We start from the raw sequence: 19,563 nt of genomic DNA, 5'->3' as shown, positions 1-19,563 counted from the left end.
TGGAAGTATTAGGAACTACATCTGCAGTGCTCTCATTAAACAAATGATTATGACGTATCAGTGGAGAAACACATTGTGGTATATTTATACAATGGAATATTACAAAGCAATAAAAAGAAAAAAAACCTTTTAATATGCAACAATAAGGACATATTTTCAAAACATTATATTGAGTGCAAGAAACCAGACACATACAAAAATATGTACTCTATGATTCCATACATATGTGTAGGATTCTCTGAAGTTCAAGAATACCTAAAACAATCCTGCTGTGAGATGAATAAGTAATTCTATTTATGACATTTAAGAGAAGGCAAAATATTCTACGGTGATAGCAACCACTTTGAGGATGGGAGGATTATTGAGAGGAAATGGACCCATGGGAACTTACCTGGTGTGATGAAAACATTTTATGTCTTGATCTAGATGGTGGTTATCTAGGTGTATACATATGTAAAAAAAAAATCATTGAGTTGTACACTTAAGATTTATATTCATATTATGCAAATTTATTGCAATGAAATGTTTTAAAAGAATTTGAAAGGTAACAGGATGCAAAAATAAATTAATCACTCTTTAAATCAGAAAATACACCTAAAGAACACTGAGAAAATAAAAATGGTGTATCAAAGGTTAGTCTTTTCTTTAGCCATGAGTTAAGGAAGCTCGCTGGTTTTTGTGCAAAATTTACTAGTAGCTTCAGCCAGGCTGGACCTAAATACATTCAAATAGCAAGCCAACCCTGGATCCTTTTGCTCCACCATAGGCATTCTGGTTAATTTAAGACAAATTCTAGAGTCCATGAGGTATCTAAGAAAGGCCAGGCTTAGCTCTAAGCATCAATGTCATCCTAGAATCAATATCCCAAAGTCTCAGAATGGTCTATTTTCCATATGTCCTCAAGAAAGTATGTTCAGGGGACTCTGTATGATTTGGTCCCTATCAACCTCTTCACCACTCATCCGAACTTCCTTATACCCTCCAGCTTATTCTAACATTTTAACATACTGTTTGATATTTTTGGCCTTTGTAAATTCTGTTCTTTCCAAATAGAATATCTCCATTCCTTATTTACTAGATCAACTACTATTTGTTCTTCAAGACTAACTCTGTTTGCCAGCTAACACCCTCTACCAATTGGTGTTCACACAACCTCCTGGACTTATCTCTTTTATCACAATTCATTCTCTGACATTCTGATGTACTGATTTGTTGTTTGATTCCCCAAATACACTGTGAGTTCTTTTAAGATAGGGATGGTGTCTTGTTTCATTATCCCTAGGACCTATCAGAGTTTCTGGGTTGTACTCAACTGAAGTTTGTTGATGACATGTAGAATGAAGGGATTTTTAACTCAATTCATGTAGGTCGTAGTGGTTAAGAGCTAAGGCTGCTAACCAAAAGGTCAGCAGTTTGAATCCACCAGGCACTCCTTGGAAATCCTATGAGGCAGTTCTACTCTGTCCTGTAGGGTTGCTATATGGTCATTATGAGTTGGAATCGACTCCACGGCAACGAGTTTGGGTTTTTGTTTTTTTTTTGGTACCTGTGCCAAAGCCTTCTAAAATCCAACGAGATCAACTACTAGGTTTTTTTTTTTTTTTTCCCTGAATTGTGAATTCTAAGGAAAAAACACCTAGATACTCAGCAATATTAAAGAGGATAGAGCACTAAGAGGTTAAGAAGTAATTTTCTAAGTCAAATTGAAAATAATACAGTAGACTTAGCTCTTAAGAAATAGTGTCCAAAACATCCCCTTTTCCAATGACTACAAAAAAGGGGGAGAGTCTATGTAAAGTTAGTAGATCATTTTAACTGCAAAATTCCAATTAACCTATAGCATACACCTAATGCTACCATTTGTCTGTCATCCTCACAACTGGATCAATAAGCAACATTATGATAAATGGAGAAAATATTGAAGTTGTCAAGGATTTCATTTTACTTGCATCCACAATCAACGCCCATGGAAGCAGCTGTCAAGAAATCAAATGACAATTTGCATTGGGCAAATCTGCTGCAAAAGACCTCTTTAAAGTGTTAGAAAGCAAAAATGTCACCTTGAGGACTAAGGTACACCTGACCCAAGCCATGGTATTTTCAGTTGCCTCATATGCATGTGAAAGCTGAACAATGAATAAGGAGGACAAAAGAATTGAAGCGTTTGAATTATGGTTGTGGCAAAGAATACTGAATATACCATGGACTGCCAGAAGAATGGACAATTCTGTCTTGGAAGAAGTATAGCCAGAATGCTCCTTAGAAGCGAGGATGGTGGGACTTCATCTCATGTACTTTGAATATGTTATCAGGAGGGACCAGTCCCTGGAGGACAGACATCATGCTTGGTAAAGCAGAGGGTCAGCAAAAAAGAGGAAGACCCTCAATGAGATGGATTGACACAATGGCTGCAACAATGGGCTCAAACACAGCAACAATTGTGAGGATGATGCAGGACTGGGCAGTGTTTCATTCTGTTGTGCATGGAGTCACTGTGAGTTGGAACTGACTCAATGGTACCTAACAACAACAACACACACCTAATATCATGAATATACTGGGCCTAAAATAAAACTCATCTCTGATTTAGTGGGTTTTTATCCAAATAAGGAGAGATTAACAAGCATCTATGTTTTTTAAATATATATAGAATATTAAACAAGCCCCTTCAACTTTCCAGTTTTTATAAATGACTTTTCTTCCAGCCATCCATTTGTATATATTAGTGGCCCTTTAAATTCTTACTACTACTTTACTTCCATATTCACCCATAAATTTAATAGTTTTGTGATGGTTAAGCTCGTGTGTCACCTTGGCTGAGACATCATTCTCAGTGGTTTAGCAGTTATGTAATGATGTAGTTTGGAAGCTATGTAATGATGTAATTTGGCAGTTATGTAATGATGTAGTCATCCTCCATGATGTAATCTGATGTGATCAGTCAATCAGTTGTGAGGGGAGTTTTCTTGGGGGTGTGGTCTCCATCCAATATGTATATGGACGTCTGGCAAAGCTCACTTGCTTGCTCTGGATCCTGCATCTGGCTTGTCATCATCTGACCTCCAGTTCTTGGGACTTGTATTGCCTGCTGGTCTTGGGATTTATCAGCCTCTGCAGCCCGTAAGCCAGCAGCCTGCCATCTGACCTGCCAATGGTGAGTGCATCAGCCCCTGCAGCTATATAAGTCAGAAGAAGCCTCCAGCCTGATGCCTGACCCATGAACCTGGGGCTTGCTAGCCTCTACACCTGCATGAGTTATTTCCTTAAGATAAATCTCTCTCTCTCTCTCTCTCTCTCTCTCTCTAGGGTTCTAGATAACACAGCCTAAGACAAGTTTCAAGGGCCATCTCTTATTGTTCACACTCAATCAAAACTGATTACACATTTTAACCACGTTAGGTGCAGTTCATCACAACCCATAGATGAGTTTGTGGGCTACTGGGGTGATCTACTGCTTGAACAGAAAGCAAGACTCTGCCTCAATTTTCATTTAACTGCCTTCTTCCAAGCAATGGACCAAGTCAAAGCTTTCCTAAATGATGAGAAACAGATAAAAACTGTCTCCTTGTCTTCGAGTTTCCTTTCTTGTTTTTCTTCTTCAACCCACCCTCCAATTTCATTTTTTTTCTTTCTGCCTGCAACATAAATACAACAAGATGGCTATTTTAAAGGTTTGTTGTTTTTAAGTCTATATTAGTCGTGCTTCAAGAACTTTGCTATACTTGTGATATGTATACCGTTACCTGTTCTTCTTGGAAGTATTCTTTCAATTTATTTTTGTCTATACTGCTCAGGCACACACACACACACATAATTTATTTATGTGTTTGTTTATTCATTTATTTATTTTGCAATAGATACTCAGAGAACACCACAACTACAAAAGGTCTCAGTTATCATTTAGTTTTCTATATGATTTTCTATATGAGAAAATAGAGGTAGTGGCAGAAAAAATATGTACCCATGCCTATTTGGCACCCTAGCTAGGTGGCACAACACAAACTAAAACCGATGACAGACAACTTCATCCCCAATCCACTATCTCTGCATTTAGCAATACAGTTAGTGGTTATTACACAGACACACACACACACATACACACACACACACACTTTTCTCTATGCCAAAATATGAACAAATAAATCCATATGGAACATATGCCTGGAAGTAAATAACATCATTTTGTTAAAATAGGAAAATATTTACCTTGTTAAGTCCTTCTTAGGCTTTTGTTCTGTCTTTATGTCTTGCCACCACCTCATATATAAAATTAACTTAATATTCTGAAGGATAGAATTATTATTTGTCCTATATGTTTATGCCATTTTGCAATTTACACTGGCATATCGTTTGAAGATACTCAAAAGATTTAGGTGACCATAGTCACTCCTTCCTCAAGTTCTGTAATATACATATTGAGGAAAAGTTGGCAGGAGATCTAGGAGATTACATTTATCAATGATACACACTTCTGCCCTTTCCCTCTTAAACCCAGTCCAACTAGGCTTTTTCCATCACCACTCAAAAGTAATAGCTCTTGTCAAAAATCAACAATGACCTCCATGTTATCAAAATAAATTGTCAACTCTCAGTACTTCTACTTGACTTATCAGCAGTACTTTGATAAATTCAATGCAATCGCTTCGTTCTGATACAATTTCCTCATTTGGTTTCTAAGATACCATACTCTTGTTCGTATCCTACCTCACTGGTCAACCTTGGTCCTCATCTTCTTAGCATCATAATGTTGGAATGTTCTAGCAATCACACTTTGACCTTCTTCTCCGAATCACTGTTTTAAATACAATCTATATTTCAATAACCCCATAAAATTAAATTTTGTTTCCAGATGCCTCTCATAAACTCCAGGTTCATAAATATTAAGTTGCTTACCTAATATCTTACTTAGATGTCTAATAAGAACCTCAAATGCAACATATCCAAAGTTGACATTACGTTTATTCCCCTAAATCCTGCTCTACCCACAGTTTTTTCTCATCTCAGCCTATGAAAATTCTATTTGTTTGCTCAAGTTAAAAAAAAAAAAAATCTTGCAATCACTCTTGACTTCTCTTTTTTTTTTCCTTATACACCACAGAAATCTGTCAGTAACTCTGTTGGCTTTACCTTCAAAATATATCTTAAATCCAAACACTTCTCACTACTTCCACTGCTATCATTATGTTTCCTTCTACTATCATCCCTCACTTGGCTTATTGTAATAGCCTCAGAACCAGTCTCTAAGACTTTATCCTTGTTCTCCTAGATTTTGTATTCAACATAACAGCTGGTGAGTGTAATCTTTTTAATATGCAAGACAGATCATGTTATCCCCCTCCTCAAACCCTTCAAATGTATCCTACTTTACTCATCATAAATGGCCTTCAAGATCCTACATGATCTGACCCTCCCATTTTTTCCTAGCTTCTTTCCCATCTTGCCCACTCTAATTCAACCTCATCAAGTGTCTCATTCTTCCTCATACACACCAGGTTTTCCTGGGTCCTAGGACCCTTGCATTGCTTTCTAAGCCTGGTGCACTCTTCCCCCAGATACCTACATAGTAATCTCTTCACTTCTTCAAATCATTTGTGAAAATGTGCAAAAGCCATTGCAGCATTATTCACAAGCTGAAAGGTGTAAACGATCGAAATGTCCATCAACAGATGAATGGATAAACAAAATGTGGTGTATACATACAATGGAGTATTATTCATTCATTAAGATAAATGAAGTTCTGATACATGCCACCACACGGATGAACCTTGAAAACATTATGGTCAGTGAAACAAGCAAGATACAAAAGGACAAATATTATATGATCTCACTTATATGAAACATGTTTAATAGGTAAATCCACTGAGACAAAAGAAGATTAGTGGTTACCAGAGGCTGGGGGAGGGAGGAATGGGGAGTAAGGAAAAACAGAAAAAGTTTCATCTTTTCAATTAAGTCTACCCTGACCACCCTTTTTAAAATCGTAACTCCCCACCACCACTACTGATGATCTCCCTTATCCTGTTCTGTTTTTCTTTGTTTGTTTGTTCTAACTTCATGGTACTTGCCACCTGATACCATTCTATATGATTTACTTCTTTAATTGAATGATTCCAATAGTAATCCAATAGAACCCCCAAATAATGTTACTGGTGTCTTCTTTCTTAGAAAAATATTTCATCAAGATTCTTTGCCCTTCTGCTTTTTCACTCAAAATTTAGTTATCAATATTTATACATTTCTAATTTTAACACTGAAAGGTATTTGTTTGAAATACAAAATCTCTCCTTTTTAAAATTTTGTTACTAATCAATGAACCACAAGCTGTGCTGATTTCACAGTTGCATAAACATTCTCTAGTTTACATTTTCTCTTAGGGATAATTATTTCATGGGCATTTCACATTATTTATTATTGCCATAAAAATGCTTGTGAATTTTCTTTACTTCATAATAAAAATTTAACTACATAATATTGCCTAGAGTGGTGAATGTATGTTTATATGGTGAAGGTAACAGCCTATTTTTAATCTATCTAAACTTTAAGAACTCTACAGTAATGTGACTTAACTTACAGATCATAATTAAAAAAAAAATACTACAGCATTACGTGGTAAAATCATTCATTTGATAAATATTTATGAGAGTCTATTATATTACAAGCAGTATTTAAGTGCTAGGAATCCAGTAGTGAATGAGGCAGATGTGTAATCAAGGATGCCTTTAGGCTGCATGTAACAAAATATCCAGTTTAAATGTGGCTTAAAGGTAAGGGGTGATTTTTCACACATAAGGAGAAATCCTGAGGTAGATGATTCCAGGATTGGTTTAACAACTTAAGTAAGTCCTTATGGGTTCAGGCTATTTCCATCTTTCTTCTCTGCATTCCTTTGGTTTTCTCATAGTTATTAAGATGATTGTAGTGACTTGAAATATCCTGTCCTCACATGATAATGTGACAAAAGCAGGAAGAGATGACATAGAGGTTTTCTTCCTTATGGCAAGGGAGACCACATACTCTGATTAGCCTGGGATAGTCACAATTTATGCCCCATTTCATTTCTAAAGTGTCCTAGTTCAGGTAATAAATTATATGGTTGCCCTATTAACATGGCTCTTTTTCAAAGGGGGGAAATTATATCCAAGAAGCTTCTCCAGAAAATTTTCCCTTGGGTCCCGAAGGCCAAGATTAAGTCACTTGCACATCCTCTAACTGCAGGGAAGATTACAGATAAGTGAGCATTTGGCATTTTAAGCTTCCATAGTAGGAGTTGAAATTGACTTAATAGCAATTGTTTGTTGTTGTTGTTGTTGTTATTTTTATTATTATCTTTTTATAGTAGAGAAGGCTTCTGCTGCTGGGGAAAAAAAAAAAAGAAAAGAAAGGTGACAGAACAGCTGTTGGATAAGCAACCAACAGCCATTGTTTACAAAAGACAAGTCCATATTCTCATAGATGTAACTGCAATTTCCCCAAACCTCACTAACCTGCAGGAATAAATAGAATAATGTTATCTATGCCCTCCCAAACCCCACCAACTCTTTCCTACATGGTTTATATAGTTTTCTAGGGTTTCCATAACAAAGAAGCCCTGGTGGTGCAGTGCTTAAGCGGTCTGCTGCTAACCAAAGTGTCAGTGGTTCTAACCCACCAGCTACTCTGTGGGAGAAAGATGGGGCAGTCTGCTTACGTAAAGATTACAGCCTTGGAAATCCTATGGAATGGTTCTACCTTGCCCTATAGGATTGTTATGAGTCAGAATCAACTCAACGGCAATGTGTAGGGGCATAACAAATTATCACAAACTGGTGGCTTAAAACATCAGAAATTTAATGTCTCAAAGTCCTGGAGGCTAGAAGTATGAATTCAGGGTGTTGGCAGGGCCATGTTCTCTCTCAAGCTTCTGGGAGAAGATCCTGTCTTGTCTCTCCCAGGTTCTAGTAGCCCCAGACATTCCTTGACTTGCAGCTACAACCTCTGCCTCTGTGGTCCTGTGGTGTTCTTCCTTCTGTACCTCTTCTCCTTTTTTTAATAATGGGAAACCATTTTAATTCTCCTGGAATCCAGATTTCTTGGTCCATGGAGTTGGGGTGACTCACTCAGGCCGTTTGCCCTTGGGTGTCATTTTGAACCTTGAGCCTTGGAGAAATTGGTTCTAGGGGTCACCTCTGAGTCAGACAATGGTCTAGATAAACTAGTAAGACTGTTTTGCCTTGGGTATTGTTCTCTTTTGAAAAATTCAGTCAGTTTGGGGAAACAAAAGTCCAAGGGTCAGATTGGGAGCTATATTTAGGGTAAATCAGTAATTCTTTTCATTGTTCTTCAAGACAATGGTGTATGAAAATCCTTCCTGACCACAAATTTCTTTATCAGTCCTGTTCTGACCCTTTTTTCCATGACAATGCTAAGATTTGGTATAAGAGTGTTTCAAGGTTCTCTCATCTTCAGAACATTTTTGACTCTAGTCAAAATGTTATCCCAATTTGCAAATTGTATATTAAATAAACTTCAATCTATTTCTATTATTGGCTTAATATGATTTTTGTTTTAACAATAGGATACCAATCAGATTGGATTAGGACCCACCCTACTCCAGTATGACCTCATTTTAACTGATAACATCTTGAAAGACCCTATTTACAAACAAGGTCATGTTCATGGGTACCAGGAGTTAGGACTTCAACATGTCTTTTGGGAGACACAATTTAATCCATAACATGGCTCTTACAAAATGTCCTCTCAAGAGTATCACAAATGTATTCATGAACAAGCCCACTGAGCACTTCTCTACTTTCTAGGAATCACTGTTTTCCTCTGGGCAACTTTGGGCACACTGGCACTTCCAGGGATCTGCCAAGCACCATGTTGTCCACTGACACTGAAATCTCCTGCTTTGCACAGCTATCAAGGTACCACCTATGATGTCAGCTGGGCAGTGGTCTGTGGCAAAGCAGGAAAGAATGCCTCTCTCTTCATATGTTGCACTCTTCTGGAAAGTTCTAATGCATTGCTGCTAGTGTCCTCAGAGCTGAAAAAGACTTTAGTAAAATGGAGCTTGAGGTAGACATTCCTTAGTTTCAACAATATTCAGTTCTCCTTTATTTCCATGTACAAGCTCCCTTGAAGAGAAACCTTGCATTGTCTTGCTTTGGCCAATGAGATGAGAGCAGCAATAATGTACACCCCTTCCAGGTAAAAGCATTTAAAACCTTTGTGCAATTTTGCCATTTTCTTTTCCCTGCCCCACAGTGGTAAAAGATGAATGCATTGATACGGAAGGGCCATAAGTTTGAAACAGCCTAGAAATCTGAACAAATGCATGTAGGACAGCTGCTCTAGGAAGTTGCCTGGAGCCACAGAAGACTTTATACAAGTGAGAAATATTTTTTATTGTTAGTCCATTGAGATCTGGAGGTTATTTGTTACCACAGTGTAGACTAGCTTATTCTGACTAACAGATTCATTTTTCCATACTGTTTGCCAGTTCCCTTAGGGATTCATTTAAAAATCTAATGAGTGCTGGCCTAGAAAGAGGGAAAGCTGTCTTTTCCTTCTTTCAGCTAAGACTTTCTTAGTGGGTCAGGATCATTTTGTCTCTCTTCCTTTAGAAGGAGTTCTCTCCCAGGTCTGCTCTATTCTCAAAAAATTAGATTCTGGAGAGTGATCTGACAGCTTATCGAGATTTTCCAGGTATATCTGAATCCATCACTTAGATCCTAGTTAATGATCATGATATATACATAGACAAATGCCCTGTAATCGGAAGAGACACTTATGGAATAAAGAACTCAGCCTTTTATATCTGGTTCCTGAAAATAGCCCTTGTAATTCTCAAAGTGCCTTTGTTTTTCTAAAACAGCCAGACAACACTTCTCACTCAAAACTCACTGCTGTCAAGTCAATTCCGACTCACAGTGACCCTACAGGACAGAGTAGAACTGGCTACATCTTTCGCCTGTGGAGTGGCTGGTGGATTTGAACCACTGACCTTTCGGTTAGCAACCAAGCGCTTTAACCACTGTGCTACCAGGGCTCCACAGGCAACACTTAAATACATGCAAATGAGTTGGGAGCCCCAAAGACCATACCCTGCAAATAACTTCAGGAAGGGAGGTGGGCATGACAAAGTCATGCATATTCAGTAATTCAATCAATCATTGACTATGCAATGAGGCACCAATCATGACTGCATTGAGGCTCCAATCATGCATATGCATTGTTGTAAGAGGCCCTGAACACAAAAGCTGTTCGGCTTCATGGATTGATGAGAACATCCATGCATAGGAGAGGGTGGCACATTCCTGGGAACAGAGGAAACCACACGTGGGGATATATCCTAGACTTTGCCTAATGTATCTCTTCATTTGAACTCTTCTGGTTATAATAAATGGGTAAATGGAAGTATAGATAATAGTCTCCGTGAATTTTGAGAGTCATTTTAGAGAATTAACTAACCCACGGGAGCAGTGAGAACCAGCAGAGGCTGGCATTTGTCTATTTGGCAGTAGATTTGGAGGACAGAATCTTTCCAACCTGTTGACCTAGCCCCAGGTGGCTAAAGAAAGAGGGAGGCCAGCTGGTTTGAAGTGCAGGGAGTTGTGTAGACTCCTGGGCCTATGGCTGGTACCCGATGGCCTGGCCCCAGGTGACCAGGGATGTTTACCTGGCTCAGGGTGGCTAGGGATGAAGTCTCACCTAACTCTAGGTGCTTAGGGTCAGAGAAAGTAAGTGTGACGGAAGGGGCTGATAACAAGGAACAGAGCAGTGGGTGAAGTCTGGATCTACTTCCAGGTGGGGATTAGATTCATATTTATCCTTACCACATAGTTAGCAATGAAGGTGGAATTTTTCCACCTTGCCCCTTTTGTGTCACACCCTGCATGCCTTAGAGGATGAGTTGAGGAACATAGTTAAGGTAATGAAGGAAGGAAAGCTTCATAGGGTAGATGAAACTTATGGTATTAATATTTTCTAGGAGAGAGATAATGAAGGGAAAAAAAGGAGGAGAAGAACAGGTATGTGGCTTAAATGGCACTTAGAAATGTTGTAACTTACAAATGCTAAAAGGTAGGTAAAAAGGGCCAAAGCAGGTTGTCCTATTATTAAAGCATATTAGTCAAGTCTTTTGGGCTTCAGAAGACATATATGCAGTCTGAAGTATCTTATACAAACACTGAAAATCTACAAATTTATAAAAATGAAAAGTCCAAATCCAAACTTCAGGCACAGAAGGACTCAGGGACTTCAGTAACATCTTTGGAATTGTGTATCTTCTTCTCCAGCATTCAGCTCTTTGATGTTTTCAGGCAGTGTCTCTTTATGAAGGTGGGTTTAGAAGTTCTGAGTTTACATGACTCTCACTCAATAAATTCAGAAGAAAGAGAGTGCCTATTTCTCAAAAGCTGCAGAAAACATTTTTGGATTGAATAATTTAACCATGGTCTGATTCAATCTTTATTGTGATCAGAGGAGATATGAACTTTGCACCTGCTCCCAGAGCCAAGGGTTTGATTCATCCCTTCCTGACCCACATAGACTGATGGTGGAGTGTGGGTTTCCCCGGGTGAAAATTTTGGAGCTGTAACTAGAAGAAGGAGTGGTGCAGGGTAGGCAAAAATATTAGAAAATCACCATATTAGCTTGACTCTTATAATTCTCACCCTAGAAGGAATCTTAGAGCGAATCTAGTTGAACTCTTTCATCTTATTGGTAAGGAAATTAAGTTTTTTCTAGACCAAAGTTAAAGTATACTAGAAGCTTTGTAATTTAACATAATTAGGACACTAATGGTGTAAGACATGGAGATAGAAAATCAAAATGAAGAACACACTTGGCATTTCTCAAGATGAAAGAACTAAAAAAAGATTGAAGCCTTGAATTGCAATACTGAAAGATTCTATGGGGAAAATACTAAACAACACAGTAAGCATCAAAAGAAGATGGAAAGAGCACACAGAGTCACTGTACCAGAAATAATTGGTCAATGTTAATCATTTCAGGAGGTAGCATTTGATCAAGAACTGATGGTACTGAAGGAAGAAGTCCAAGCTGCACTGAAGGTACTGGCAAAAAACAAGCCTCCAGAAATTGACAGAATACCAACTGAGATGTTTCAACAAACGGATGTAGCGCTGGAAGCGCTCACTTGTCTATGCCAACAAATTTGGAAGACAGCTACCTGGCCAACCAACTGGAAGAGATTCATATTTGTACCCATTCCAAAGAAAGGTGATCCAACAGAATGTGGAAATTATCAAACAATATCATTAATATCACACGCACATAAAATTTTGCTGAAGATGATTCAAAAGCAGTTGCAGCAGTACATCAACAGGGGACTGCCAGAAGTTCAAGCTGGATTCAGAAGAGGACAGGGAATGTGGGATATCATTGCTGAAAGCAGAGAATACCAGAAAGATGTTTACCTGAGTTTTATTGACTATGCAAAGGCATTCAACTGGATGGATCATAACAAATTATAGACATTTCGAAGAATGGGAATTAACTGTGCTCATGAGGAACCTGTACTTAGATCAAGAGGCAATCGTTCGAACAGAACAAGGGGATACTGCATGGTTAAAGTCAAGAAAGGTGTGTGTCAGGGTTATGTCTTTTCACCATATTCATTCAATCTGTATGCTGAGCAAATAACCTAGCAGCCAGACTAAATGAAGAAAAGCATGGCATCAGGATTGGAGGAAGACTCACTAACAACCTGTGATATGCAGATGACACAACCTTGCTTGCTGAAAGTGAAGAGGACTTGAAGCGCTTACTGATGAAGATCAAAGACTACAGCCTTCAGTATGGATTACACCTCAACATAAAGAAAACAGAAATCCTCCCAACTGGGCCAATAAATAACATCATGATAAATGGAGAAAAGATTGATGTTGTCAGGGACTTCATTTTACTTGGATCCACTATCAACGCCCATGGATGCAGCAGTCAAGAAATCATACAACACAATGTATTGGGCAAATCTGCTGCAAAAGATCTCTTTAAAGTGTTGAAAAGCAAAGATGTCAGTTTAAAGACCCGGGTGTGCCTGACCCAAGCCATGGGGTTTTCAATTGCCTCATATGCATGTGAAAGCTGCACTATGAATAAGGAAGACAGAGGAAGAACTGATGCTTTTGAATTATGATGTTGGCAAAGAATATTGCACATACTGTGGACTGTCAGAAGAATGAACAAATCTGTCTTGGAAGAAGTACAGCCTGCTCTTTAGAAGCAAGGATGGCGAGACTTTGTCTCACATACTTTGGACATGTTATCAGGAGGGACCAGTCCCTGGAGAAGGACATCATGCTTGGTAAAGTACAGGGTCAGTGAAAAAGATGAAGACCCTTAATGAGATAGACTGATGCAGTGGCTGCAACAATGGGCTCAAGCATAACAACGATTGTGAGGATGGGGCAAGACCAGGCAGTGTTTCATTCTGTTGTACATTAGGATCACTATGAGTTGGAATGGACTTGACAGTACCTAACAACAATGGTCCCTTAATCAAAAATTTGTTTTAACAATAAATCATTTAAAAAGATGTATGTGTACTTAATCTATGAATCATTAAAATGCACAAATACATTAAAATTTTAAACTCAAAACACACATATACATGTATATGTACCTATACAGAGATATATACCTAGTATGTTTACTATATGCATGGAGAGAGAGACAGAGTGACAAGGAGACAGAGACAATCAGAGAAACATAATCACTTGCCAATCTTCTGATCTGGGCTCCTGGTACTGTCAACATTTTAGAAAAATTTACCATAATACAATCCAGTTTGAGGGTCTTTAACATAAAATAAGGACTTAAAGGTAGTTGCACAGCAACCCTAACAGCAGTATTTTTCTAGTTACTATGATTTCCCTCCAATATTTTATCACTGTCTTGCCACAACTAAAAACTGTATTTTTTAATAGTGACAAACTTTTATCAAATCTTTCCAAAGCATTCAAATTAATTTCCTTGAAAGAGTATCTCTCTATTTCCTCTCTCTGCGCTCACTTTATTAGTTTATTTAATTTTTAATTACATTAAATAATTTATGGTAACAACTATTACTGGAATAAATAGATATAGAAACAAACACAGCTAACTACTGGTAGCCAAAAACTCAACTGGTGGGGGATAACAGAGATCAGCCTATTAGCTGTTATTGTTCAATGTGCTGGGGGCATCAGACAGTATATCTTGCAAAGGGAATACTACTTTCTTGTTAGTTTACATATTTGCCAGTTGGGAAATGACTGGCGACAGTTACAGAGGGAGTTGTTAAGGGAGTGTCTGTTGTACATGGCAGGAGGTGCTGGTCTGTGGCTTGAAATCTGGAACTCTACACTCAAAGTTAATTATTTTCAGTTCTCCTTAGTTATCTAGGTTGCAGATTTCTCTGCATTTCTTACCACTTGCGCAAGGCTAATAACCTCTAGTTTAAACATCACAAGATTAAAAATAAGATGATATTCTCACACACAGATGTTCTTCTCACCCTGTGATCTGCTCACCCTCCCTTGCTCAGTCCATTCTATTAGTAGAAGTAGCACACTCTGAAAAGGAAGTTCCCACTGGCATGTCTACGACAAACAGAAGCAAGTTCATCTGTACTTTCTACTTTCTGGGGAGTCCAAGCTGACTTCCCAGAGTTTATAACATCTCAACAAATTGGGTCATCATGCCAGTCCTGGACAGACAGACTCTCCATTTGAAAGGAAAGGCAAAGGAACTAAGCAGGCAGAGGCACTCCTAAGGGGAACAAAAGGAAAAGGGTTCTAAACGCACCTTGGAAACTTCTGGTGAGATCCGGAGTTGGAGTGTTAAGTGCATTTCTCTCCTAAATATCTTAGGAAATATAGTCAAAGAGAAAAACTATTTTGGTAGAATATTTTCCTTGTCTTGAGAAAACTTTAAATTTCCACGAATAAGTAGCCTTTGCGTATTCACATATTACAGATTCATTCAGATACATTATTGATGTTGTTGTGTGCCACTGCATCAGTTCCTACTCAGAGGGACCCCACGTGATAGAGGAGAACTGTAGCGTAGGGCTTTCTTGGCCATAATCATTTCGGGAGCAGATCTCCAGGTCTTTCTCCTATGGAGTCGCTGGGTGGGTTCCAACTGCTAACCTTTTGGTTAGCAGCTGAGTGCATAACCATTGCATCACCAGGGATCCTTTTCATTCAGATATAGTAGGCAGGAAAGATTACTTTGTGTTTTTGAACTTACTGTGTTCTCACTAGAAGCCCTGGCTGTGCAGTGGTTAAGTGCTTGGCTGCTAATCGAAAGTCTGGAGGTTTGAACCCACGACCTGCTCCATAGCAGAAATGTGTGGCAGTCTGCTTCTGTAAAGATTTACAGCCTTGGAGACCCTACGGGGCAGTTCTACTCTGTCCTTTAGGGTCACTATGAGTTGGAATCAACTTGACGGCACACAACAACAACATGTGCTAACTAATCTGGTAAATGGCAGGGGTTCAGAAGTAAAGATGGAGAGTCACAGGGTATACAAGTGTAGTAGGCAGTGACACAAGACTGTTCAGATTCTAGTTGTGAAGGCAAGTATGACTGTTTTTTGCTGCAAAGAGGGTATGCCACCTATTTTTGCCTAGGGGATGGATGAGTTTGGTTTAGGGGGAAGTAAACTAAGAAGACATGGTGTACTTGATTTGCAGTGTTGGCAAAGAATATTGAATATACTGTGGACCGCCAGAAAAACAAATAAGTCAATTTAAGAAGAAATACAACCAGGATGCTCCTTTGAAGTGAGGATGGAGAGATTGACTTGCTTACTTTGGACAAGTTATCGGAAAAGACCAATCACTAGAAATGTTTTTGTTGTGAGGTGCCCTCCAGTCAGTTCCAACTCATAGCGACCCTACGTGCAACAGAATGAAATACTGCCTAATTCTGCGCCAGCCTCACAATCTTTGTTATGCTTGAGCCCACTGTTGCAGCCACTGTGTCAATCCATTTTGTTGATGGCCTTCCTTTTTTTCGCTGACCCTCTACTTTACCAAGCATGATGTCCTTCTCCAGGAACAGGTCCCGCCTGATAACATGTCCAAAGTATGTGAGATGAAGTCTTGCTATCCTTGCTTCTAAGGAGTATTCTTCCAAGACAGATTTGTTCCTTCTTCTTGATGTCCCCAATATAGTCAATATTCTTCGCCAGCACCATAATTCAAAGGCATCAATTCTTCTTTGGTCTTCCTTATTCATTGTCCAGCTTTCACACGTATATGAGGAAATTGAAAATATCATGGCTTGGGTCAGGTGCACCTTAGTCCTTAAACTGACATCTTTGCTTTTTAACACTTTAAAGAGGACTTTTGTAGATCTGCCCAATGAAATACTTCCCTTGATTTCTTGACTGCTGCTTCCATGGGCGTTGATTGTTGATCCAAGTAAAATTAAATGTTTGACAACTTCAATCTTTTCTCCATTTATCACGATGTTGCTTATTGGCCCAGTTGTGAGGATTTTTGTTTTCTTTATGTTGAGGTGTAATCCATACTGAAGGCTGTAGTCTTTGATCTCCATCAGTAAGTGCTTCAAGTCCTCTTCACTTTCAGCAAGCGTATCATAGGTTGTATCATCTGCACATCATAGGTCGTTAATGAGTCTTCTTCCAATCCTGGTGCCCCATTTTTCTTCAAATAGTCCAGCATCTCAGATTATTCGCTCAGCACACAGATTGAAAAAGTATGGTGAAATACAACCCTGACGTACACCTTTCTTGACTTTAAACCATGTAATATCGCTTGTTCTGTTCGAATGACTGCTTCTTGGTCTATGTACAGTTTCCTCATGAGCACAATTAAGTGTTCTGGAATTCCCATTCTTCTCAGTGTTAGCCATGATTTGCTGTAATCCACAGAGTCAAATGCCTTTGCACAGTCAATAAAACTCAGGTAAACATCCTTCTGGTATTCTGCTTTCAGCCAAGATCCATTTGACATCAGCAATGATATCCCTCATTCCATGTCCTCTTCTGGATCTGGCTTGAACTTCTGGCATTTCCCTGTTGAAGTACTCCTGCAATTGCTTTTGAATGATCTTTCGCAAAATTTTAGTTGTATGTGATAGTAATGACATTGTTCGATAATTTCTGCTTTCTGTTTGATCACCTTTCTTTGGAATGGCACAGATATGGATCTTTTCTAGCTGGTTGGCCAGGTAGCTGTCTTCCAAATTTCTTGACATAGACTAGTGAGCACTTCCCGTGCTGCATCTGTTTGTTGAAATATCTCAATTGGTATTCCATTTTTTCCTGGAACCTTATTTTTTTGCCAATGCCTTCAGCGCAGCTTGGACTTCTTCCTTCAGTACCATCAGTTCTTGATCATATGCTACCTCCTGAAATGGTTAAACATTGACCAATTCTTTTTGGTACAGTGACTCTGTGTATTCCTTTCATCTTCTTTTGATGCTTCCTGCATTGTTCAATATTTTCCCCATAGATTCCTTCAATATTTCATCTCAAAGCTTGAATTTTTTCTTCAGTTTTTTTCAGTTTGAGAAATGCTGAGTGTGTTCTCCTCTTTTGGTTTTTTAAGTCTCAGTCTTTGCACATTTCATCGTAATACTTTACTTTGTCTTCTTGAGCTGCCCTTTGAGCCCTTCTGTTCAGCTCTTTTACTTTATCATTTCGTCTGTTTGCTTAAGTTACTCTAGAAAAGGGCATCATATTTAGTAGAGAGTCAGTGAAAACAAGGATACTCTCAATGAAATGAATTAACACAATAGGTGAAGCAATGGACTCAAACATACCAACCATCATGAAGATGGCACAGGAACGGGCACGTTTCTTTCTGTTATGCATAAGGTTGCCATATAGTTGGAGTCAACTCTACGGCAGCTAACAACAACAACAGACTAACTATATCTGGGAAAATCAAAAACATTTTTTAAAAAAAAAGATAGAAAGATGAACAATTTGATCTGGATCTTGAAGAAAAAAAATATCTTCCAGGTTGATAAGAAGGAACCCTGGTGGTGCAGTGGTTAAGCCCTTGGCTGCTAACTGAAAGGTCAGTGGTTCAAACCCACCAGCCGCTCCGTGGGTGAAAGATGTGACGGTCTTCTTCTGTAAAGATTACAGCACTGGAAACCCTTTGGGGGCAGTTCTACTCTTTCCTATGTGGTTGCTGTGAGTCGGAATCCACTCAGTGGCAATGGGTTTGGTTTTTTTTTTTTGGTTAGATGGCTAAGAAATAGGGAATAGGAAACATTAGTGTATTTTAGGCAGTGAAAAAATCTGATCTGAATATGTGCCAGGAACCTCAAGCTGGCTAGAGAGGTTTGAGCTGCTGACCTGTATCTGGATCCTCCAAGTCTTTATTTTGACCTGCAGTGCAACCTGGCTGCCTGACTCCTTCTTCATTTGTATCTTGGTAATTTACAAGCTGGTCCTTAAGGCAATGTGCACTATAGTTATTATCTTTATATGATATTTTCTTATTTATATTCTTCTTTATCATCTCATTAGGATGAGGACACTACTAGAGATGGGAACTGATCTAGTTTGTTACCTGCTATATCCCAGTGTTCAGGTAAGAACCTGATACACCACTGAAGCTTATAATATAAATATTTATGGGACAATTTAATGAAATTGTATTGAACATACAGTACTCTCACTGTTCTCTTATTAAACAAGGTTATAGGTCCAAAGGACATATGGGCTTCTGAGAAATTGCACTGTGGCTCAAGGCAATAGTTTCTTACTTAGAGTTTTCACTTAGCAAAAGCCTGTGACCTATGTGGAATATTCCAGGTAATCAGGGAGGGCTAAAGTAGGGCATATCTAAATCGAAACCAGAAATATTTTAGTTCAGATCCTCACAGCTTTGATCTTTCTGGTCTTAGAAAAAAAAAAAAATCAATCTGATTCAGGAAAAAAGCATGAAATACTTTAAAAAGTAGTTGACTTTTTAACACCAGGTCGAGAGCACCTTTTTTTCTATTCCTTTACACATTGCAGATTTAATTTAAGAACGAAGCTATTCTAGATGCATTTGAAAATCATTAGCAATAGGCAGAGCCATTATAGTTAGCTTTGAAAGTGCATCCTTTGTCACACGAGTTCCCTAATGCTAATGATTATGGCAGAGATGAAAAGATACTGGTCTATGACCCTTGCTGGCTAAAATTAGAGGGGTCTAGGATGGCCCACTCTCAGAGAAGCAGAGCATTTTGGAGGGCAAAGAGTTGAAGGCGACTTGGACATTTTTTGCTCTGAAGACTTGTTGGGAGCTGGAGAGGCGTACTGAGAGTCCTAGTTAATGGACTAGCACAGAAGTCAGGGAAATCCCAGGGACTCCTTGCTTCATCAGACAATGCACAGAAACTAAAAACTACAGAAGTGTTTTGGCTCGAGAGCTGGAGGAGGGATGCCAACTTTTGGAGACATTCCCCAGATTGCCCGTGAACGTTGCGCAGCCAACAATGACATCGCAAGCCCTTCCAAGGCATGAGTCGTATCCTCATCAAACTGAATGGGATAAAAATGACATTCTTGTCTAGCAAATATTGAGGCCACTTTTCTAT

General features: G+C 38.7%; 1 protein-coding gene across 2 annotated transcripts in view; it reads right to left on the bottom strand.

Annotated features, from left to right (window-relative positions):
• GRM7 (glutamate metabotropic receptor 7) overlaps nucleotides 1–19,563 on the bottom strand; it is a 1,123,177-nt gene that overhangs the window by 519,722 nt on the left and 583,892 nt on the right. The gene's annotated exons all lie outside the window — the stretch shown is intronic.

Source organism: Trichechus manatus, unplaced genomic scaffold, assembly GCF_000243295.1.
Source record: "Trichechus manatus latirostris isolate Lorelei unplaced genomic scaffold, TriManLat1.0 scaffold00001, whole genome shotgun sequence".
NCBI classification, from domain to species: Eukaryota; Metazoa; Chordata; class Mammalia; order Sirenia; family Trichechidae; genus Trichechus; species Trichechus manatus.
The sequence above is the reverse complement of the archived record's forward strand: the minus strand, read 5'-3'. Positions and strand labels throughout refer to the sequence as shown.